The sequence below is a fragment of the Hyperoodon ampullatus genome (genome assembly GCF_949752795.1).
Source record: "Hyperoodon ampullatus genome assembly, chromosome: 2".
NCBI lineage: Eukaryota > Metazoa > Chordata > Mammalia > Artiodactyla > Ziphiidae > Hyperoodon > Hyperoodon ampullatus.
In genome coordinates, this window is record NC_136915.1 from 131,250,828 (window position 1) to 131,276,724 (window position 25,897).

Consider the following 25,897-nt stretch of genomic DNA (forward strand, 5'->3'; position numbering starts at 1 on the left):
TACAAAAACGTATATGTGTGTGTGTGTATATATATATACATATATATAACAACTTTATAGAGAGACATAATCTTGTATGGGAGAAAGAAAGTATAACTGTTAGAAACACAAGCTCTGAAGACAAACTGCATGGTTCAGTCTCAACCTCCCCTAAGAGAGAAATTATTCGTTTCATGTGCCTTGACTGTTCTCACCTATAACAGGAAAAAAATAACAGTACATATTTCACAGGGTGGTTTTGAGTACTTAATGAGCTAAAAATGCACTTAAAACATCATAGAGTAGCTTCAAATTAATTTGTTAAATGTAGTACAATTTTATTTGAAATTACAATGTGAACTTTGGGTCAACTGTCAAAGGTTATACTTTTTTGTGAAAAATTAAATGCCAAAGAATAATCAACAACCTTTTGAAAAGAAAAAGAATGTACTTCTGTTAGCAATATACACTATCAAACACCAAATGACATAATTCTAGCAAAGAAAAAGACAAATTCATTCATTTATTCACTCTACAACAGGAACTTATGTAGGCACAACAAACAGATAAAGCAGTAACAGAAAAGACAAAAACCCCTGAATGGAACTTACATTTAGAATAAATGGAAAAATGTCATTTACAGTGTTCTAAAAGGACTCTGAGCCTGGCAATAATAATCACTGCTTTAGGTACAAAATAGACCACTAGTCATGACTTATTTTAATCTGAGGACATGATTTGGTGAGTTAATTCCTACATATGTCAATTGATGAACAAAATAGAGCATAAACTCTTTGAGAATAGTTGATTTACTCAGCTTTGTACCTTCTGTAGCATTTATCAAAGTAGCAGAGTATAGAGTACCTCATATTATCTGAATGCCTGAACAAAAGAATATGTGAGACAATAACTTTCTATAAATCTTTCCAAAACTATGAGTAAAAGGTAGGATTTTTAATTTATTTGCCCTTTTATTTATTTGTTTATTTTTTTGCGGTATGCGGGCCTCTCGCTGTTGTGGCCTCACCCATTGTGGAGCACAGGCTCCGGACGCGCAGGCTCAGCGACCATGGCTCACGGGCCTAGCCGCTCCGCGGCATGTGGGATCTTCCCGGACCGGGGCACAAACCCATGTCCCCTGCATCGGCAGGTGGACTCTCAACCACTGCACCACCAGGGAAGCCCCCTGCCCTTTTATTTTTAATCAATATTCACTGAATAAAGAAAGCATAGAGAAGCAATTTTCTTTCATTGTAATTGAAATACACAAAACAAAACTGCTTGCAAGAGTGTCAGAGAAATAATGAAGTGAAATAAACATTACATTAAGAGAAGAACTGGGGACTTCCCTGGTGGTTCACTGGTAAAGAATCCTCCTTACAATGCAGGGAACGTGGTTTAGATCCATGGTCAGGGAACTAAGATCCCACATGTGACAGAGCAAATAAGCTCATGTGCCAGAAATACTGAGCTCATGTGCCTCAATGAGAGAGCCCACATGCTGCAAACTACAGAGCCCACACACTCTAGAACCCGTGTGCCACAACTAGAGAGAGAAAACTTGCAGGCCACAACTAAAGAGAAGCCCGCACGCCACAATGAAAAACCCCTCATGCCTCAACGAAGATCCCGTGTGCCGCAACTAAAACCAGACTCAGCCAAAAATTATAAATAAATAAATAAATAATAAATCTTAAAGAACAAGAAGAATTTAATGAGAAACAATTATATATCCAAGTTCTTCTAATGAGTAACTATTATAAAGCAGGCAAATTCATATTGCCGATTTTTATATTAATGTGTTTAAATATTAGGGTGTAAATTGTCTAGAGTTCGCATAATTATATTTTTACACAATAATTCCAACATTGTTTTTATGGAATAAAAATAGTGATATCTGAAAGAGAAGTGTTGGCTCTTAGGTTGACACTATATTAGCAGCTCTATGTTCATTTTCTCCGTTCAACTTCAAAATACATTTGAAGAAACAGATGAAGGAGTTCTAGTTCACCAAGGTCAAGCTATTGGCCCCAAACTACATATTTATGAAGTTCTGAGTTCTCACTGAATGCAAATTTGTATTTCTCTAAAGCCTATGCTTCTTAGCATATGTTTTTCATAATTGGAAAAGGAAGAGAGAAGAGAGGGTGGGAGAGAGGGAGGAAAGTCAAGTATAATTATTAAAATATTTTAATTTCATTGAAATTAAATTATATAGTTAATGGTTTACATATATATTTTATCTTAATATCATAGGTACTTTTAAAAAACTATGTCAATACGTTACACATTTTAAAATGTTATTTGAGTAGTTTCATATGGTCTCTATTCATAACATGTTGAATTCTCAGACCATATTAGTGAGGTTCATCTTTGCTGATATGCTTGGCTCTACTTCATTAATTTTTCTGGAGGCTAGGTCATTTTAAGTTTTGATATTAGAAAATACGGCTGCACTAAACATTGTTGTCCTGTGCCTCTTTGGGCACAGCATTAAGAGTCTCTGCAGGGTAAACAACGAGTGTAGAATTGCTGTGGAATAGGCTGTCTTTAGTTTTTTTTTTTTTTTTGGTACGCGGGCCTCTCACTGTTGTGGCCTCTCCCGTTGCGGAGCACAGGCTCCGGACGCGCAGGCTCAGCGGCCATGGCTCACGGGCCCAGCCGCTCCACGGCATGTGGGATCCTCCCAAACTGGGGCACGAACCCGTGTCCCCTGCATCGGCAGGCGGACTCTCAACCACTGCGCCACCAGGGAAGCCCGGCTGTCTTTAGTTTTGTGCAACTTAATTTTGTGAGGTATTGTCAAAATGAAATTAAGATTGTTTTGGCAGATTTGCACTCCCACCAGCATGCAGACGTTTCCTTTTTTCCACATTCTCAGCACCAGTTTGTAGTATCGGAATCTTATTCTTTTTCCAGTATGAGGACACACAGATTTGTGACATGTATTGATTTCTGCCAGTTGCCATTTCTACAGGATTCTTCACACACACCCAAAAGAGAGCATTCTATTTGGAGCTCTCCTTTCCCTGAGAAACAAAGATGAACCATTTTAAAGTCATGAAAGAATTAGATGAAAGGTTAAAAAGGGTCAACATATGAACATATGACTTTACTGGAGGCAATCCGCTAAAGGAAGCCTATTATCTAAACATAAATGGGGGAGGAGGTTCAAGATGGCAGAAAAGTAAGAAGACATAGAGATTACCTTCCTCCCCACAAATACAACAGAAATACATCTACATGTGGAACAACTCGTACAGAACACCTACTGAACGCTGGCAGAAGACCTCAGACCTCCCCAAAGGCAAGAAAATCCTCACGTACCTGGGTAGGGCAAAAGAAAAAAGAAAAAACACAGAAAAAAGAATAGGGACGGGACCTGCACCAGTGCGAGGGAGCTGTGAAGGAGGAAAGGTTTCCGCACACTAGGAAGGCCCTTCGCGGGCGGACACGGCGGGTGGCGGAGGAGGAAGCTTTGGAACCACGGAGGAGAATGCAGCAACAGGGGTGCAGAGGGCAAAGCGGAGAGATTCCCTCACAGAGGATCGGTGCCGACCAGCACTCACCAGCCCGAGCGGCTAGTCTGCTCACCCACCAGGATGGGTGGGGGCTGGAAGCTGACACTCGGGCTTCGGACATCGGATCCCAGGGAGAGGACTGGGGTTGGCTGCATGAACACAGCCTCAAGGGGGTAAGTGCGCCACGGCTAGCCAGGAGGGAGTCCAGGAAAAAGACTGGAGCTGCCGAAAAGGCAAGAGATTTTTTCTCGCCTCTTTGTTTCCTGGTGTGCGAAGAAAGGGGATTAAGAGCTCCAATAAAGGAGCTCCAGAGACCGGCGCGAGCCGCAGCTATCAGCACGGACCCCAGAGACAGGCATGAGTTGCTAAGGCTGCTGCTGCAGCCACCAAGAAGCCTGCGTGCAAGCACAGGTCACTGTCCACACCACCCCTCCTGGGAGCCTGTGAAGCCCGCCACTTCCAGGGTCCGGTGATCCAGGGACAACTTCAGGGAAAACACACGTTGCACCTCACACTGGTGCAACATTACACTGGCCTCTGCTGCCGCAGGCTCGCCCCGCATCGGTACCCCTCCCTCCCCCCGGCCTGAGTGAGCCAGAGCCCCCGAATCAGCTGCTCCTTTAGCCCCGGCCTGTCTGAGCGAAGAACAGACGCCCTCAGGCGACCTATACACAGAGGCAGGGCAAAATCCAAAGCTGAACCCCAGGAGCTGTGCGAACAGAGCAAGGGAAATCTCTCCCAGCAGCCTCAGGAGCAGCGGATTAAATCTCCACAGTCAGCTTGATGTACCCTGAAGCGGTGGAATACCTGAATAGACAACGAATCATTCCAAATTGAGGAAGTGGACTTTGGGAGCAATGATATATATATTTTTGCCACTTTTTCCCTTTTTGTGAGTGTGTATGTGTATGCTTCTGTGTGTGATTTTGTCTGTATAGCTTTGCTTTTACCATTTGTCCTAGGGCTCTATCTATTCGTTTTGGGGTTTTTTTTTCTTTCTTTTTAGTATAGTTTTTAGCACTGGTTATCATTGATGGATTTGTTTTTTCAATTGTTTGCTCGAATTTTGCTTTTTTTTATTACTTAAAATTTTTTTAATAATTATTTTTTATTTTGATAACTATTTCATTATTTTATTTTATTTTATTTTATCTTTTTCATTCTTTCTCTCTTTTTTCTCCCTTTTCTTCTGAGCCGTGTGGATAAAAGGCTCTTGGTGCTCCACCCAGGCATCTGGGCTGTGCCTCTGAGGTGGCAGAGCCAAGTTCAGGACATTGGTCGACCAGAGACCTCCCAGCTCCACGTACTATCACACGGTGAAAATATCACAGAGCTCTCCATCTCAGTGCCACGGCCCACATCCACTCAGTGACCAGCAAGCAACAGTGCTGGACACCCTATGCCAAACAACCAGCAAGACAGGAACACAACCCCACCCATTAGGAGAGAGGGTGTCTAAAATCATAATAAGGTCACAGACACCCCAAAACATATCACCAGACGTGGACATGCCCACCAGAAAGACAAAATCCAGCCTCATCCACCAAACACAGGCACTAGTCGCCTCCACCAGGAACCTTACACAGCCAATGGAACCAACCTTAGCCACTGGGAACAGACACCAAAAACCACGGAAACTAGGAACCTGCAGCCTGTGAAAAGGAGACCCCAAACACAGTAAGTTAAGCAAAATGAGAAGACAGAGAAACACACAGCAGATGAAGGAGCAAGGCAAAAACCCACCACACCTAACAAATGAAGAGGAAAGCGGCAATCTACCTGAAAAAGAATTCAGAATAATGATAGTAAAGATGATCTAAAATCTTGGAAATAGAATGGAGAAAATACAAGAAACGTTTAACAAGGGCCTAGAAGAACTAAAAAGCAAAGAATGATGAACAACACAATATGAAATTAAAAATTCTCTAGAAAGGATCAGTAGCAGAATAATTGAGGCAGAAGAACAGATAAATGGCCTGGAAGATAAAATAGAAGAAATAACTACTGCAGAGCAGAATAAAGAAAAAAGAATGAAAAGAACTGAGGACAGTCTCAGAGACCTTGGGGACAATATTAAATGCACCAACATTAGAATTATAGGGGTCCCAGAAGAAGCAGAGAAAAAGAAAGGTACTGAGAAAATATTTGAAGAGATTATAGTTGAAAAATGCCCTAATATGGGAAACAAAATAGTTAAGCCTAGGAAGCACAGAGAGTTCCAAATAGGATAAATCCAAGGAGAAACACACCAAGACACATAGTAATCAAACTATCAAAAATTAAATACAAAGAAAAAATATCAAAAGCAGCAAGGGAAAAGCAACAGATAACATACAAGGGAATCCCCATAACATTAACAGCTGATCTTTCAGCAGAAACTCTGCAAGCCAGAAGGGAGTGGCAGGACATATTTAAAGTGATGAAAGGGAAAAACCTACAACCAAGACTACTCTGCCCAGCAAGGACTTCATTCAGATTTGACACAGAAATTAAACCCTTTACAGACAAGCAAAAGTTAAGACAATTCAGCACGACCAAAGCAGCTTTACAACAAATACCAAAAATCTTTTCTAGGCAGGAAACACGAGAGAAGGAAAAGACCGACAAGAACAAACCAAAAACAATTCAGAAAATGGTAATAGAAACATACATATCGATAATTACCTTAAATGTAAATGAATTAAATGCTCCAACCGAAACACATGCACTGGCTGAATGGATACAAAAACTAGACCAGTATATATGCTGTCTACAAGAGACCCACTTCAGAACTAGGGACACATACAGATTAAAAGAGAGGGAATGTAAAAACATACTCCATAAAAATGGAAATGAAAAGAAAGCTGTAGTAGTAATTCTCATATCAGACAAAATAGACTTTAAAACAAAGACTATTACATGAGACAAAGAAGGATACTACATAATGAACAAGGGATCAATCCAAGAACAAGATATAACAATTGTAAATATTTATATACCCAAAAAAGGAGCACTTCAATACATAAGGCAAATACTAACAGATACAAAAGGGGAAATTGACAGTAATACATTCATAGTAGGGGACTTTAACATCCCACTTTCACCAATGGACAGATCCAAAATGAAAATAAATAAGGAAACACAAGCTTTAAATGATACATTAAACAAGATAGACTTAATTGATGTTTCTAGGACATTCCGTCCAAAAACAACAGAATACACATTCTTCTCAAGTGCTCATGGAACATTCTCCAGGATAGATCATATCTTGGGTCACAAATCAAGCCTTCCTAAATTTAAGAAAATTGAAATCATATCAAGTATCTTTTCTGACCACAACGCTACAAGACCAGATATCAATTACAGGAAAAAATCTCTAAAAAATACAAACACATGGAGGCTAAACAATACACTACTTAATAACCAAGGGATCACTGAAGAAATCAAAGAGGAAATCAAAAAATACCTAGAAATAAATGGCAATGAAAACACAAGGACCCAAAACCTATGGGATGCAGCAAAAGCAGTTCTAAGAGGGAAGTTTAGAGCAATACAATCCTACCTTAAGAAACAAGAAACATCTCAAATAAACAACCTAACTTTACACCTAAAGCAACTGGAGAATGAAGAACAAAAAAACCCCAAAGTTAGCTGAAGGAAAGAAATCATAATGATCAGATCAGAAATAAATGAAAAAGAAATGAAGGAAACGATAACAAAGATCAATAAATCTAAAAGCTGTTACTCTGAGAAGAAAAGCAGAATTCATAAACCATTAGCCAGATTCATCAATAAAAAAAGGGAGAAGACTCATATCGATATAATTAGAAATGAAGGAGAAGGAACAACTGACATCGCAGAAATAGAAAGGATCATGAGAGATTACTACAAGCAACTCTATGCCAATAAAATGGACAACCTGGAAGAAATGGACAAATGCTTAGAAATGCACAAACTTCTGAGACTGAACCAGGAAGAAATAGAAAATATGAACAGACCAATCACAAGTAATGAAATTGAAACTGTGATAAAAAATCTTCCACCAAACAAAAGGCCAGGACCAGATGGCTCTAGAGGTAAATTATATCAAATATTTAGAGAAGAGCTAACACCTTTCCTTCTCAAACTCTTCCAAAATATAGCACAGAGAGGACACTCCCAAACTCATTCTGTGAGACCATCATCACCCTGCTACCAAAACCAGGCAAAGATTTACAAAGAAAGAAAACTACAGGCTAATACCACTGATGAACATAGATGCAAAAATCCTCAACAAAATACTAGCAAACAGAATCCAACAGCACATTAAAAGGATCATACACCAGGATCAAGTGGGGTTTATAGCAGAAATGCAAGGATTCTTCAATATACGCAAATCAATCAAGGTGATACACCATATTAACAAATTGAAGGAGAAAAACCATATGATCATCTCATTAGATGCAGAGAAACCTTTTGACAAAATTCTACACCCATTTATGATAAAAACCCTCCAGAAAGTAGGCATAGAGGGAACTTACCTCAAGGTAATAAAGGCCATATATGACAAACCCACAGCCAACATCATCCTCAATGGTGAAAAACTGAAACCACTTCCACTAAGATCAGGAAGAAGACAAGTTTGCCCACTTTCACCACTGTTATTCAACATAGCTTTGGAAGTTTTAGCCACAGCAGTCAAAGAAGAAAAAGAAATAAAAGGAATCCAAATCAGAAAAGAAGAAGTAAAGCTGTCACTGTTTGCAGATGACATGATACTATACATAGAGAACCCTAAAGATGCTACCAGAAAACTATTAGAGCTAATCAATGAATTTGGTAAAGTAGCAGGATACAAAATTAATGTGCAGAAATCTCTTGCATTCGTATACACTAATGATGAAAAATCTCAAAGTGAAATTAAGAAAACACTCCCATTTACCATTGTAACAAAAATAATGGAATACCTAGGAATAAACCTACCTAAGGAAACAAAAGACCTCTATGCAGACAATTATAAGACACTAATGAAAGAAATTAAAGATGATACAAATAGATGGAGAGAACTACTATGTTCTTGGATTGGAAGAATCAATATTGTGAAAATGATTCTACTACCCAAAGCAATCTACAGATTCAATGCAATCCCTATCAAACTACCACTGGCATTTTTCACAGAACTGGAACAAAATATTTCACAATTTGTATGGAAACAAAAAAGGCTCCGAAGAGCCAAAGCAGTCTTGAGAAAGTAAAACGGAGTTGGAGCAATCAGGCTCCCTGACTTCAGACTATACTACAAAGCTACAGTAATCAAGATAGTATGGTGCTGGCACAAAAACAGAAACATAGATCAATGGAACAGGATAGAAAGCCCAGAGATAAACCCATGCACGTATGGTCACCTTATCTTTGATAAAGGAGGCAAACATATACAATGGAGAAAAGACAGTGTCTTCAATAAGTGGTGCCGGAAAAACTGGACAGCTACGTGTAAAAGAATGAAATTAGAACACTCCCTAACACCATACACAAAAATAAACTCAAAATGAATGAAAGACCTAAATGTAAGGCCAAACACTATCAAACTCCTAGAGGAAAACTTAGGCAGAACACTCTATGACATAAATCAAAGCAACATCCTTTTGGACCTACCTCCTGGAGAAATGGAAATAAAAACAAAAGGGACCTAATGAAACTTAAAACCTTTTTCACAGGAAAGGAAAACGGAAACAAGACGAAAAGACAACCCTCCGAATGGGAGAAAATATTTGCAAATGAAGCAACTGACAAAGGATTAATCTACAGAATGTACAAGCAGCTCATGCAGCTCAATATCTAAAAACAAAAAACCCAATCCAAAAATGGGCAGAAGACCTAAACAGACATTTGTCCAATGAAGATATACAGATTGCCAACAAACACATGAAAGAATGCTCAACATCATTAATCATTAGAGAAATGCAAATCAAAACTACAACGAGATATCATCTCATACTGGTCAGAATGGCCATCATCAAGAAATCTCCAAACAATAAATGCTGGAGAGGGTGTGGAGAAAAGGGAACCCTCTTCCACTGTTGGTGGGAATGTAAACTGATACAGCCACTATGGAGAACAGTATGGAGGTTCCTTAAAAGACTGAAAGTAGAACTACCACATGACCCAGCAATCCCACTACTGGGCATTTACCCTGAGAAAACCATAATTCAAAAAGAGTCATGAACCACAACGTTCATTGCAGCTCTATTTACAATAGCCTGGACATGGAAGCAACCTATGTGTCCATCGACAGATGAATGGATAAAGAAGATGTGGCACATATATACAATGGAATATTACTTGGCCATAAAAAGAAATGAAATTGAGTTATTTGTAGTGAGGTGGATGGACATAGGGTCTGTCATACAGAGTGAAGTAAGTTAGAAAGAGAAAAACAAATAGCGTATGCTAACATATATATATATATATATATATATATATATATATATATATATATATGGAATCTAAAAGAAAGAAAAAAAAATCTGGCGATCCTCAGGGCAGGATAGGAATAAAGATGCAGATGTTGAAAATGGACTTGTTTACACAGGGAGGGGGAAGGGTAAGCTGGGACGAAGTGAGGGAGTAGCATTGACATATATACATTACCAAATGTAAAATAGCTAGTGGGAAACAGCTGCATCACACAGGGAGATCACCTAGGTGTTTGTGACCACCTAGAGTGGTGGGATAGGGAGGGTGGGAAGGAGACACAGGTGAGAAGGAATATAGGGATATATGTATACATAAAGCTGATTCTCTTTGCTATACAGCAGAAACTATGACAACATTGTAAAGCAATTACACTCCAATAAGGATGTTTAAATATGAACTAAGGAAGATATTCAGCTGTCTCGGCATTATTGGCTGGTGTCTGGGGAGCAGCACCAGCTTTCTTCCAATTAATATATGACATAAATTCTTGTTTTATTTTAACCACCACCAAATGAATAAGAATAAATTGAGAATTTTGTTTTTACATAAATGGAAATCTCTCTCTCTCTTTTGAAATTATTCTTTATGTCTCTTCTGAGTGGTGGTTTATTCACAGCCCAAGAGAGGTGCACTGAATTTGAGCCATCAAATATAAAAAGCAAATCTTCTGGAGTCAAGTGAACTACTCATGATGTTAGTAGTTTGTGCTGTTATTATTTATGATATATTTACCACTTTTCCTTCTAAGAGTTCAGTAAGCCATTAAAACTACCCATCGTCTATCAACACATTTCCCAGAAATGAGCATTTAATATAAACTTGATTTCCCTTGTACCTTTTGAGCAATTTTGGACTCAATATGTTTTTCTGATGAAAATACCAAAGTATCTTATTTTAAATAATTTTTAATGAATATTAAAAATATCATTCCTCTATGGAATAATGAAATATATGTGTTATCTTCATGAAACAGGTAAAAACACAAAATGCCTCATGCAACTAATACTCAAACCCAACTATTTTATATAAAATTCATCTGGATTCTCAAAAAATGTCCATTTTAATCCATCTAATTTTATTTATTTATTTTTAGTTTCTGAATTTATTTTTTTATACAGCAGGTTCATATTTGTCATCAGTTTTATACACATCAGTGTATACATGTCAATCCCAATCGCCCAATTCATCACACCACTGTCACCATCCCCCTGCGACTTTCCCCCCTTAGTGTCCATACGTTAGTTCTCTATATCTGTGTCTCAACTTCTGCCCTGCTAACCAGTTCATCTGTACCATTTTTCTAGGTTCCACATACATGTGTTAGTACATGATATTTATTTTTCTCTTTCTGACTTAACTTCCCTCTGTATGACAGTCTCTAGATCAATCCACGTATCAACAAATGACCCAATTTCGTTCCATTTTATGGCTGAGTAATATTCCATTCTATATATGTACCATATCTTCTTTATCCATTCTTCTGTTGATGGGCATTTAGGTTGCTTCCATGACCTGGCTATTGTAAATAGTGCTGCAATGAACATTGGGGTGCAAGTGTCTTTTTGAATTATGGTTTTCTCTGGATATATGCCCAGTAGTGGGATTGCTGGATCATATGGTAATTCTATTTTTAGTTTTTTAAGGAACCTCCAAACTGTTCTCCATAGTGGCTGTATCATTTTACATTCCCACCAACAGTGCAAGAGGGTTCCCTTTTCCCCACACCCTCTCCAGCATTTGTTGTTTGTAGATTTTCTGATGATGCCCATTCTAACTGGTGTGAGGTGATACCTCATTATAGTTTTGATTTGCATTTCTCTAATAATTAGTGATGTTGAGAAGCTTTTCATGTGCCTCTTGGCCATCTGTATGTCTTCTTTGGAGTAATGTCTGTTTAGGTCTTCTGCCCATTTTTGGATTGGGTTCTTTGTTTTTTTAATATTGAGCTGCATGAGCTATTTATATATTTTGGAGATTAATCCTTTGTCCATTGATTCATTTGTAAATATTTTCTCCCATTCTAAGGGTTGTCTGTTTGTCTTGTTTATGGTTTCCTTTGCTGTGCAAAAGCTTTGAAGTTTCATTAGGTCCCTTTTTTTTTTTTTTTTTTACTTCCATTACTCTAGGAGGTGGATCAAAAAAGAGCTTGCTGTGATTTATGTCAGAGTGTTCTGCCTATGTTTTCCTCTAAGAGTTTTATAGTGTCCGGTCTTACATTTAAGTCTCTAATCCATTTTGAGTTTATTTTTGTGTATGGTGTTAGGGAGTGTTCTAATTTCATTCTTTTACTTGTAGCTGTCCAGTTTTCCCAGCACCACTTATTGAAGAGATCGTCTTTTCATCATTGTATATCCTTGCCTCCTTTGTCATAGATTAGTTGACCATAGGTGTGTGGGTTTATCTCTGGACTTTCTATCTTGTTCCATTTATCTATGTTTCTGTTTCTGTGCCAGTACCATATTGTCTTGATTACTGTAGCTTTGTAGTATAGTCTGAAGTCATGGAGTCTGATTCTTCCAGCTCCGTTTTTTTTTCCCTCAAGACTGCTTTGGCTATTTGGGGTGTTTTGTGTCTTCATACAAATTTTAAGATTTTTTGTTCTAGTTCTGTAAAAAATGCCATTGGTAATTTGATAGGGATTCAATTGAATCTGTAGATTGCTTTGGGTAGTATAGTGTCATTTTCACAATATTGATTCTTCCAATCCAAGAACCTGGTATATCTCTCCATCTGTTTGTATCATCTTTAGTTTCTTTCATCAGTGTCTTATAGTTTTCTGCATATAGTTCTTTTGTCTCCCTAAGTAGGTTTATTCCTAGGTATTTTATTCTTTTTGTTGCAATGGTAAATGTGAGTGTTTCCTTAATTTCTCTTTCAGATTTTTCATCATTATTGTATAGGAATGAAAGAGATTTCTATGCATTAATTTTGTATCCTGCAACTTTATCAAATTCATTGATTAGCTCTAGTAGTTTCCTGGTGGCATCTTTAGGATTCTTTATATATATTATTATGTCATCTGCAAACAGTGACAGTTTTACTTCCTCTTTTCCAATTTGTATTCCTTTTATTTCTCTTTCTTCTCTGATTTCTGTGGCTAGGATTTCCAAAACTATGTTAAATAATAGTCGTGAGAGTGGGTAACCTTGTCTTGTTCCTGGTCTTAGAAGAAATGCTTTCAGTTTTTCACCATTGAGGATGATGTTGGCTGTGGGTTTGTCATATATGGCCTTTATTATGTTGAGGTAGGTTCCTCTATGCCCACTTTCTGGAGAGTTTTTATCATAAATGGGTTTTGGATTTTGTCAAAAGTTTTTCCTGCATCTATTGAGATGATCATATGGTTTTTCTCCTTCAATTTGTTAATATGGTGTATCACATTGATTCATTTGTGTATACTGAAGAATCCTTGCATCCCTGGGATAAATCCCACTTGATCATGGAGTATGAAATCCATATAATTTTAAAAATTGAATGATGAGAAGCACATATGTAATCAGCTTCCCCATGAGAAATAAAGTCTTGAAAAATTACTTCTCTAAAACTAGCTTCTTTACATTTTGATGTCTACCAGCAGTTTTATTTCTCCTTTAAGGGGATAAAATACTAGAAGTTTATGTCCCTACAGCATAAAGCAGGTCTATTACTGGATTGGATTTTTTTAGATTGTATTATTAGATACTTTTGAGTGACAGTGTTGTGACCTAATGATGTAAATTAAGATATCTCAAATTTAAAATGTTGAAGCTCCTTAAGATGCATTATTAGAATCCAAGTTAGGGTTAAGTAAATTTAAGGTGATGTGCAATTGTAAAGAAAAATATATTAGGAATTTAGGAACTTCCAAATAGCATTATCTATATTGCATCACAAAAAAAAGCCACTTAAGACTGGAAAGTCTTTCTTATGTTTTATCAGATTCAAGTAAGCCAAGATGACTGACTGTCAGAATAAAACAACGCAACAAAATAGCCTTCTCAAGATAAATGACCTGTTGACAGTCTTAGAGAAACTAAATATGATGCTTGAAAACTATCAGTGCTTACTAAAATCTTCACTTTCATCATAAAGGCAATCATTGTATAACTGTTGATAGAATTATTCTGAGGGAATTGTCTATGCCCCTTTCACACATGAAATGTCTCAGTCAGTGAATGTTACTGATATTCACTTGTCAGTGGCAGGGTATTTCACTTGTGACTATGAGAAAATAAGAAGTGGGGACCACACTAAAATGCTATGATGCATCAAAACAGTATAAACCATGACTTGACTCATGTTAGTAGTGTTTTTGAAATAGAATATTTGATTAAGGGAGGTATGCTTCCCAGTATTTGGTCTGTACATGAACAATATTTTGGGGTGTTTATGAAACATTCATTTTAATTGGGAGAACTTGACGTTTCTTATTATTTTTCATTCATAATGTTGCTCTAGAAATGTGTAGAGAAAAAAAATGTTTCCTTCCATTCCAGTTCTACAAGGATCAATCCATTAACCACTGCAGTTGCCCAGGGACAGTGCACCCTGAGGGGAATTCATAATGGAGAAAAAAAAAAGGAAGCATTCTGTACATTATATATACTGGCCTCTGGATAGTTGAATATGCATATCTAGTGAAAAAAATTCAAACAACCCCAGATTCTTGCAACTTCCCATAAACAGAAAAGCACTGAAATCTTTAACTTGAGATGTCTGTTCTTTGAGATTAGAAGTAAACTTTTGAGGTTTGACTACATGGTTTTTCCAGCAAAAAAAAAAAAAAAAAAAAGTCATATACATCTTAGCTCCTCCTTTACCTCTGCGGAGCATATCCTGAGAGCTACCTGAGAGTCTTCCAGGTTATAGTGTTCAGTAAGGTCCCCAAATATAACTCAACTCACAACTTTTTCTTTGCACATTTTTATTTCAGTCAACGAATGCATTCCCAGTATCTTTGGTGAGATTTGTGGATGAATCTCAATTTACTAACACATAACATTCTGTGTTAAAATGTACATGTGGGGCTACCCTGGTGGCGCAGTGGTTGCAAGTACGCCTGCCGATGCAGGGGACACGGGTTTGTGCCCCGGTCCGGGAAGATCCCACATGCCGCAGAGCGGCTGGGCCCGTGAGCCATGGCTGCTGAGCCTGCATGTCCGGAGCCTGTGCTCCGCAACGGGAGAGGCCACAACAGTGAGAGGCCCACGTATCAAAAAAATAATAATAATAATACATGTGATGGGGAATTATTATTCACTTAGAACTAATTTTTTTTAAAAGGAAATTAAAGAGAAAATGAGAACTTGAGTTTTAGTTTGTGAAAACTAAAATACCAGATTATACTTGAGTGACTGTAATCCAAACATAGGCATCATAATAACACACACACACCCCTACATTGTGACAACACACAAGAAATAGGCTTGATGTGGATTAAAATTATTGTATTGAAAACATATATTGACAACCTTATAGAAGAAAAATATTTCTCCTCAGAAGTAGTTATCACTTTAAACACTTAATTAGTTGATTAATTTATTTATTAAACAGATGTCTTCCTTTCGTATTAATGAAGTTAAAATTTGATCACTTGAGAACATTTTGGTACCTTAGTTCTCCCTCCTCATCTTTTTTTAAAACCTTTTATTTTGAAATAGTGTTACATTTGCAAGAAGTTGCAAAATAGTACAGATTTCCCATGTGTCTTCCATCCAGCTTTCCCTGTTGAAAAGTGCTGGTGTGAAGATTCAAATGAATGATTTTGTTCTTTTCCTTTTAACGAATTATGCATGAGTTGCTGGGATAGTAACAAAATTCGTTTTCAAATGATTCCAACAAGAACTCTCTGTGTCAGATTATATCAGAGCAAAGCAAAATAATCAGTTGGTAATTTTATTTCCAGTGCCAGCAGCTTCTGTACAATGCTTATCCAGTTACTTTGACTTCCTCTCAATGGGAATAGTTTTGGCGCAGTTACATACTAAATGTCTTTTTTTGTCTAACATTTTCCCAATGTAGTTCTTTGGTGAACTGTGTAGTAGGTTGCTACCTAAAATGACTGTCTAGTATCCCCTTTCCCATGAAGGAGTCTAGCCAAAGACCCTCTAGAACAGATAAGAAAAATCCAATACAGAAATGTGTCAAATCGTATTAAATATACATTGTTAAGTGCCAAGTCTTACACAACTAATTCACAAGGAAAAATTAACTCTTTCTTTGTGGGACATAAAGAGTTCCTCTGTACACTTTAGTGAAGAATTAATTCTGAAGAGTTATATTTTTTACTCACTTTAATGTCATTTTTTCTTATTTTAACTTCTGTTTGAAAACATTTATGGACCATGATTTACTTTGCAGATACTATGCTACACTTGGTAGTGTAAAGCTAAATGACAATAATTTTACCTAATAGGAGCTCATAATTAAATGAAGTGATTTGGCCTCCAAGGATGTATGTTTTGTCATTACTGGGAACTACATGAAAATGACCTAAATAATGGTAAAATGGTAGAAATTGTACTGCTTTCTTACAGTTAAAATTATAAAATCAACACATTAGTAATAAGAACATAGATGTTGCAAAGTCGCCCTACATGACTGACTGCCTTTGGATTAAATTTATTAACACAGATAAAAATGAAGTGCAAGAATCCAATCAAGGATTATCGAACTTGACAACACAGGGAAAACAAAAAAGGATTTTCACTGCGCAAACTTTGTCAGTGTTCATCCCGGGGCTACTTAGAGGCCAGTGTAACACAATCTAAGAATCAACTAGCCTAGTTTCACAGTCAGCTGCTCTCCTATAATGGAGGTAGATGCATATAACTGTTCCATTTTTTGTATCATCCAGTCTAATCAACAGTCTGATTATAATAATTTTAATATATGACATATTGAAAGAAAAACTAGCTTCTAAACTGACAATATAAGCTTGTAGGATTTCAACAGCTATGCTACGCTTGGCAAATTAAATGTGTAACTTTTAAAAATTAACTGATGATACTTTTTAGAGTTTTATATTTCCAAAGAGTTGTCATACAGTGCTTCCCTTGTCACAATTTTCCCTTTTTTAGCATTTTTCATTAGTGATACATTTGTTAGATTCGATGAACCAATACTGATGCATTACCATTAACGAAGTCCATAGTTTACATCATGGTTCACTCTTAGTGTTTTAAATTTCAATGGATTTTGACAAATGGATAATGCTGTGAATTCACCATTATGATATCACACAGAATAGATTCACTCACTGCTGTAAAAATGCCCTGTGCTTTACCTATTCCTCCTTCCCTGCCCTGATTTTACCTTATCTCTACAATTTTGCTTTTTCAAAAGTATCATATAGTTGGAATCATATAGAATGTAGCATTTTCAGACTGGCTTCTTTTGCTTAGCAATAATCATTTAAGATTCCTCCTGTGACTGAATCAAATTCAGGTCCAGTCACTTGATCCACAGCAAAGCCAAGTTACAGATGCCAGGTTTTAGTGAAGGAAAGTATAGCATTTATTGCAGGGCACAAAGCAAGGTTAAATGGCAGCTCATGCTCAAAAGAGCCAAACTCCCCAATGGCTTTCAGGCAAGGGTTTTTAAAGACAGTGTTGGGGTAAGTGTGGTAGGATGCATTATCAGCTTGTGGACAATTTTCTGATTGGTTGGTGGTGAGGTAATAGGGTGATACTGCGGAGATCTAAGTCATCAGTCTTCTGGCACCAACCAGTTCAGAGTGTATGTGCTGTGGTCAGAAGTTTCCAATTGGTGGGGCCCTGGTTCCTGTAAAAACAACTCAAGAATGTGAGAGGGATTGTTATGTATATCCATCCAGGAGAAACAAAGGGTCCTGTGAGTCTGTTTTATGGTTGATATTGTTTTAGTTATTATTCCTTTTCTTGCTTGACTGCTTTTTCTTTGTTTCTGTTTTTTTCTCTTCTCTAATCATTAAATGCTTGAGTTTGTGCTTTAGAACACAGGGAAGGAAGGTCTAAGAGACTCAGGTTTTTTCCTACAAACAAGAGGTAGGGGACACAGAGGGGCTTGTGTCCAAGAGGCCCAGAAGGTCCTGGTCAGTTTTACTCCATGTCTTTTTGTGGCTTGACAGCTTATTCTGTTTTTGTTTTTGTTTTTTTTTTATATAACCGAATAATATTCTAATGTATAGATTTATCACAGTTTTCTTATCTTTCAGTTTTCAGCAATTATGAATCAAGCTACTACTAACATTTTAATGCAGGTTTCTATGTGAATATAAATTTCAACTCATTCAGATTTGCTGAACCATATGATAAGACTGTTTAGCCTTGTCAGAAACTACCAAACTGTCTTCCAAAGCAGCTGTACCATTTGCATTCCTTCCAGTAATGAATGACAGTCCTGTGGTTTAATTGTCATCAGAATTTGGTATTGTCAGTTTTGAATTTTAGTCATTCTAATAGGTGTATAGTGATACTCATTGTTTTGATTTGTAATTTCCTAATGATATCTATTCTTTATTCCTAATTTGTAATTTCCTAATGATATCTATACTTTATAAATTTATTTCTTTATTTCCTAATGACATATGTGTATGTATAACTGATTCACTTGGTTATAAAGCAGAAACTAACACACCACTGTAAAGCAATTATACTCCAATAAAGATGTTTAAAAAAAAGAGCAAGCCACAGTGAATCGTTAATGAACATTGAGAGGACAAAGGTGGCGCCCTCAGAATAAGTGAGATTATTGCAGGGACGTAAAATGTAGGTATCTTTGATTGAAGTTTAATGGAAACTATTGTTTAATTTAATAACAGAACTTTACGGCGATGAAGAGTGGCCCCCGCTCACCACAACTAGAGAAAGCCCTCGCACAGAAACAAAGACCCAACACAGCCAAAACTAAAATAAATAAATTTAAAAAATAATAATAACAGAACTTTATTGTTAGCTGAGATGTCCTTTAAAATCTGATGCCTATAAACTTCTGATTATGCTAATTCAAACTTGTATCTCTCTTTCTTGAGCTTTCTCACCCTGTGTGACAAAGAAGGAGGATATTTGAGTTTGAGGATCATACAACCTCATTTTCCAGAACAGTTTAAATTTAAAATTATCTTTCTTTTATTTTCATAAACATAATTAAGGAAAGTTTAAAACATTCTTAAATGTGCCAGTGATTCATGGCAGATGGAAATTCAGTCAGGAATGGATTCTTTTCCTTCCCGTTTCATGACGAGTTCTTTTGCGTAGCTGCTGTCTGTTTACAAGTTGTAGAGGGGACTATGTAACTTACTTCTATGCCTAAAGTGTTTTAACCCGTATGTATCTTTATAAAGTTGTATAAGTGTTGGTGAAGATAAGCAGTGAAGCAGAAGATCGGTTCAGGTAAACATGAAAAGGATTTGTATGTTGCAATAAAGAATAAGTTTTCACTGCCCTAAGTTGATATGTATATATCAGTGAAGATCTACATATTCTAAAAGGCATCATTACTTTATCAGTGAAAATACAGGGCCTTAGATTCTGACAGATCTGGTAGCAAACTTCAGCATCTTCACTTGACACTTTGTGTTCCTAGTCGACTGCAGTAAATTTTTGAGACTACCCTACTCATTTGTAAAATAGGGTTATTGATGCCTCCTGAACAGGGTATTAATGTGGTGTCATATTAATACGATATTGATAGTACACTGTAGATGCTCAATTGATGAGAGGAATTAATGTTACTATTTCAAGAAAAATGGAGTCGATGGCATTTAAAAACCTGTTTTTGTTTGTTTTCATTTATATGTAAAATTTATCATTACTAAGATAGTATTCTAACTCATTAGGATAGAGTAATATAATTAGAGAGATTGAAATACAGAAATAAGCAAATGACTAAGAGATCATGAAGAAGAGATTAGATGAATTGGGACCTAGAATCTGAGCATTTAAGCCAGATCTTTAAAGATGAGCAAATCATATTTGGTTTGGAATGGTAACAACTAGACTTTTTGTTTTTTGGTTTTTTTTTGCGGTACGCGGGCCTCTCACTGTTGTGGTCTCTCCCATTGCGGAGCACAGGCTCCAGACGCGCAGGCTCAGCAGCCATGGCTCAGCGGCCATGGCTCACGGGCCTAGCCGCTCCACGGCATGTGGGATCTTCCCGGACCGGGGCAAGAACCCGTGTCCCCTGCATCGGCAGGCGGACTCTCAACCACTGTGCCACCAGGGAAGCCCACAACTAGACTTTTTAATATGACCAGGGACGATATGATAGTTCCAGACGTATTCAACATAATGTCCTTTATGGACTTATAAAATCCTACATTTCATAATATACATACATCAATGTGATTTATATTACAAATGCATAGAAAAACAAACAAAATACTCTTGCTTCAAAAATATTTATATTTCTTAAAATTCGCCCATGACATTTAGTGACTCTAACCATGTAAATAAATTCCTATATCCTATTAATGCTGGTAAACACAAATGAAAAGAGAGAGATTAGAGCATTTAGTTGATGTGTGTTTCTGTGTTTATATACCATTATTAGGTACCATGAATTACCTGTGAAACTCATGAGCATTCTTTTCTACTTCAAGTAATATATATACATATGTCATTTTGTCTGGAGGCTTTTTTTTTTAAACTTTTCCCAATAAACAAGAGCCTTTGCAAACTAAGAGCCTTCAAAATGACCAGAGGGTCAAAGAATGTAACCCCTAACAGGTCATATGGTGCAACTATGATTTTCTCTTACAGGTGGCATTTAAACTATTATATTCCAATGACAAGAACCTCCTTGGAAACAGAGGAAAATGGCATAATGTAAGCTATTTCTGTGACCAGGATTTTGGCTCTAGAATGTGAAATAGTACATTTCTTCAATCTTAACTTACAATAAAATATGGTTTTGTTTGTGATAATAAAACAGACTACCCAGCAATAGTTGTTAAGGTTTTGGGAACATAGTTTATAGACTTATACCTAGCAGGTAATAAACTTTTTTATACAACCTGCTGTAATAAACTGGTAGATTCAATGGGGGTTAAGTCTAAACAAGCCAATATTTAATGAAATGTGATTCATAACATACGTGTAATATTTCAAATGGCTATTTCATTACTAGGTAGTTAAAATTAATTACAATTATACATTAATGTTTAGAATTATCTTAAAGGTTTGCTAGGCAGTACATTTACATATATGCCTGGAATTGGCATTTAAACAGGCATAACAATTTAATTCATTAACAGATTTTTAAGAATAAACCTTTTTGTCAAATATTATTCACTCATATAAAATCTGAACAGACATAATGGGGACATATTTTGTAATTGAGAGAAAGAAAAGGAAACACAGCTGAGATTAGCAATACTCACAAACTTTCCAAAAAAATGAGAAAATTTTGTCTTTCTGATAATAAGTAACTAACTGACAAAAAAACCATCCAGAGGTGTAGTATTTTATGGCAACTGAATGTCATTTTTGTTTGTGTCTGCTGATAGCTGTGTAAATTAAGTCCTATGTTGATCACCAATACAGAAGAATATATTAAGACACATTGTTAAAAGCCCCAAACTCTCTTTAAATCATTTAAATATTGTTACTCCTTTGAAAGTTGTTATATGCATTACTTTTTTAAACAGGAAATGTGTGTGTGTGTGTGTGTGTGTGTGTGAGAGAGAGAGAGAGAAAGAGAGAGAAAGAGAGAGAGAGAGAGAGAGAGATATTAATTACAGTAAATAGCATTGGTAGTATTGTCCTAATTCACCTCTTTCTGTTTCCATGTCCTATAGCACGAGGTGTCCTATACCTTCCACTAGAGACTGGATTTACTTCCCACCTCTTGACGTTGAACTCACTCCTCTGACTTGCTTTATCCACAGGGATATTAGCACATATAACACAAGCATGTTTGTTCGGTAGACTTTCTCTTTTAGGCTTCTGTTCTTTCTATAAGAATATAAAAGTCACTTCAAGAAGAACAAGAATCATAAGAACCAAACTTGAATCCAAAACTAACCTACATCTCCCAAACACAAGCCAAACGAGATATGTGAGCGAGATAAACAAAAGTGGATTTTTTTGTTTGATTTTGGCTACAGAGTCTTATTATGAAGTATTATTGTGGCTATAGCTTACAACTCTGTTGTTTAGGTTCTGGTCATGCCCCAAGCCTTTGGTTCTGCGGCGGGGGGAGGGGGGGAAAACTTTGGTTCCAGGTGTTCTTCGAGGTAAAACTGCCTCCTTTGCTCATGCTTCAGCTGCAGGACTTGAGGTTTTGTTCTGTTGTCTCTGGAAAACGACTCATTATCTTGTTAGAAAGAGGAGAGGGCCAGTTTGGAGCTGGTTCTGAGGTTAGGTTACAGGTCTATCCATATTATTGCATGTATCATGTTTCATTACTGCCCAATAATATTCTATTGTTTGTGGGTCCTTTCAATAGTTGATGGACATTTGAGTTCTTTGAACATTTTTTCTATTAAAAATAATGCTGCTATAAATATTAGTCTATACAAGATTTTGTGTGGGCATATGTTTTTATTTCTCTTAGGTATATACCTGGGAATGGAACTGTTGGATCATGTGGCAACTCTATGTTTAACCTTTGGAGAAACTGTCAGACTGTCAAAGCTGTTGCCTCATTTTACAGTCCATCAGCATTGTATGAAGGTTCACGTTTCTCCACTTGGTTGACCATCCTACTGACTGTAAAGTGGTATTTTGGTATGGTTTTGATCTGCATTTCCCTATGGGATAGTGATGTTTAATTGAATATCTTTTCATGTTTCTATTGGTCATTTCCACATCTTACAGAAATCTTTACTAAGATCTTTTGCTGATGTTTTATTTGGGTTGTCTTTTATTACTGAGTTGTAAGAGTTTTTATGCAATCTGGCTGGACACAGGTTCCTTTTTAGATACATGACTTGAAAACCGTTTCACCCATGCTCTGAGCTGCTTTTCAATGTCTTGGTGATGTCATTTGAAGAACAAAGTTGTTTTGTTTTTTTTGGTGAAGTCCAATAGATCTGTTTTTGTCTTTTGCAGCTTGTGCTTTTTTTTTCTTTTTTTTAAGGATAATCGCTTTACAACGTTGTGTTAGTTTTTGCTGTACAATGAAGTGAATCATCTATATGTATATATATATTCCCTCCCCTTGGACCTCCTTCCCATGCCCCCCATCCCACCCATGTAGGTCATCACAGAGCACCGAGCTGAGCTGCCTGTGCTTTATAGCAGGTTCCCACTAGCTATCTATTTTACACATGGTAGTGTATATGTCTATCCTAATCTCCAAACTCAACCTACCCTCCCCTTCCTGCCACCCTGCACCATGTCCACATGTCTGTTCTCTACATCTGTGTCTCTATTCCTGCCCTGGAAATAGGTTCATCTGTACCATTTTTCTAGATTCCACATATATGTGTTAATATATGATATTTGTTTTTCTCTTTCTGACTTAGTTCACTCTGTATGACAGACTCTAGGTCCATCCACATCACTACAAATGACCCGATTTCTTTCCTTTTTATGGCTAATATTCCATTATATATATATACCACATCTTCTTTATCCATTCATCTGTTGTTGGTGTCACACATAAAAGGCCTTTTTCTAGCCAAGTCCAGGAAGAGATACTCTGATATACAGGCATACTTCATTTTACTGCCTTTTGCAGACACAGTGTTTTCTACAAACAGCAGGTTTGTAGCTACCCTGTGTCAAGCAAGTCTACAGGCACCATTTTTCCAACAGCTTATTTTTAATAAAGGTAAGTACATTGTTTTTTCAGACATAACCCTATTGTACACTTAATAGACTATAGTGTAAACATAACTATTATATGCACTGGGAAACCAAAAATTGTGTGTGATACACTTTATTGCAGTATTTGCTTTGTTGTGGTGGTCTGAAACTGAACCTGCAATGTCTCTGAGTTCTGCCTGTACTTTCTGAAGTCATACAGTTTTAGCTCTTATATGTTGTTATTTTTCTCTTCTTGTTCTTTTGGCAATATGACAATGTACTTATTAAGAAAAGTTTATAAAATAAGTCCTACTATATGGAGATATAATCTCCCCTGCTTTGTTTATTTTCCTGATTTTTTTCTGCTATTGTTGGTTGATTATTTGTTTTCTATGAAACGTTTTAAATTAGTTTGATGAAGAACTCATAGGATTTTTATTTGAGATTGCAAGAAAATTAGAGATAAATTTGTGAGAAATTAGCATATTTAAGTTATTTAGTTTTTTTCATCTACGATAATAGGCTATGGACTTTTCACCATCTTTGACTTCTCTAAACAATGACTATACAATCTCTGTTAGATTCTTGCACATCTTTTCAAATATTTACTCACAAACAATGTATATTTTTGATGCTATTGTAAATGTCATTTGTACTTTTAAGACAGTTTCTAATTGTTTGGTACCAAAATACAGTTTTTTTAATATTGAACACATAGCCATAAACTTACCGAATTCACTTATTTATGTCAATAATTTTCCTGCAGGTTTCTTTGTATTTTTTATATACACAATCATCTCAAACAAAAATGAGGGCACTTATTTTTTTCTTTCTAATCATTATTCATTTTCTTTCTTTTTCTAGACTAATTTTGTGAGCTAGATCCTCAAGTACAATGATGAATGGCAACAGTGATAGTGACCTTTCTTGTTTCTAATATCAGTATTTCACAATTCTGTAGAGATTGGCAGAAAATCTTAAGTAATTAAGTTCCATTCTCTTCTAAATAAGCGTTGAGTTTTTCAAATACTTATTAAAGTGATAAGATCACATGATATTTCTACCTCATTCTTCTAATGGGGTGAATTGTACTTTATGGTTATAAAATGCTAAAACAAATTAAAAGAAAACATCACTTGTTCATGAGGTATCCTCCTTAATGTTTTATTTAATTTATTAACTGTTTTAAGATATCTGCATGTAAGTTTATGAGATCAGCCTATAATTATTCTTTCTTATAGTGTACTTGCCTGACCCACTTGAAACATATAATTGTCATTTCTTATAACAGTGAAAATGAATATGTTTAAAACATATATTTTAGGGTAGGAGTAGATGAGAAGTCTGTTTGGGGGCTTGTTAAGTCAAGTACTCTTATTACTCATCCAAGGGGAGGTGGCAAGTAGGAAATTGGATATATAAGTCTCAAGTTCAGACTTGGTGTGAGCATCAGTGTTTGAAATTGGGACTATTTGCAATTCGTAGGCATTTATGGTATTTAAAGGCAGGACACTCCATTCATACACCACTATTAAAGGAAAGAAGAAATTTAAGGACACATCCTTAATAAGATGACATGTAAAGTTCAATGAAAGGAGGAGGAACTATAAAATGAATTGCCAGTATGATAGGGAAAACCCAAAGGATGGAGACCTCAAAGTCAAGTAAAGAAATTGCCAGGTGCTGCTGAAAGGCTCATGTAGATGAGGTCTGAATTGACCTAGGAACTGGGAGTATCCTGGTCAGCAGTAACTTTGAAGAAAATTGTTGAAGTCTAGTTATGGGAAATAGAACAGAAAATATAATTAGATTTCAGTTGAGATGTTTGAAATAAAGTAACTGAAGTAATTAGTAAAGAAATGCTTTGAGGAGCTTTGCTGTAAAGATAAGGAGATAAACGATGATATCTCTGAAGGAAGATCTGAAAATAATAAAAGCTTTGTTTTGATTTGCTTTACTTTATGATTATAGTTAACATATCTGTATTTGTATATCAGTGAGTCAGTATGGAGGGAAAATTGTAAGATTAGTGACAGAAGGGGGGCAATTGTTGGTTTGATGTCCCTGAGTGCTGAGGAGTAGATGGAAATGGGGTTATTAAAATGTCAAGTTAACATAGTATTCAACTCATCCCTAAATTCTGTATGAACTGCGCTATGTTTGATATTCTACGCTAAATTCAAGCAAAAGGGACCACAAACATATCTCTATAATTTCTGTTTCTGGGATTTCCTCGTGGTCCAGTGGTGAAGA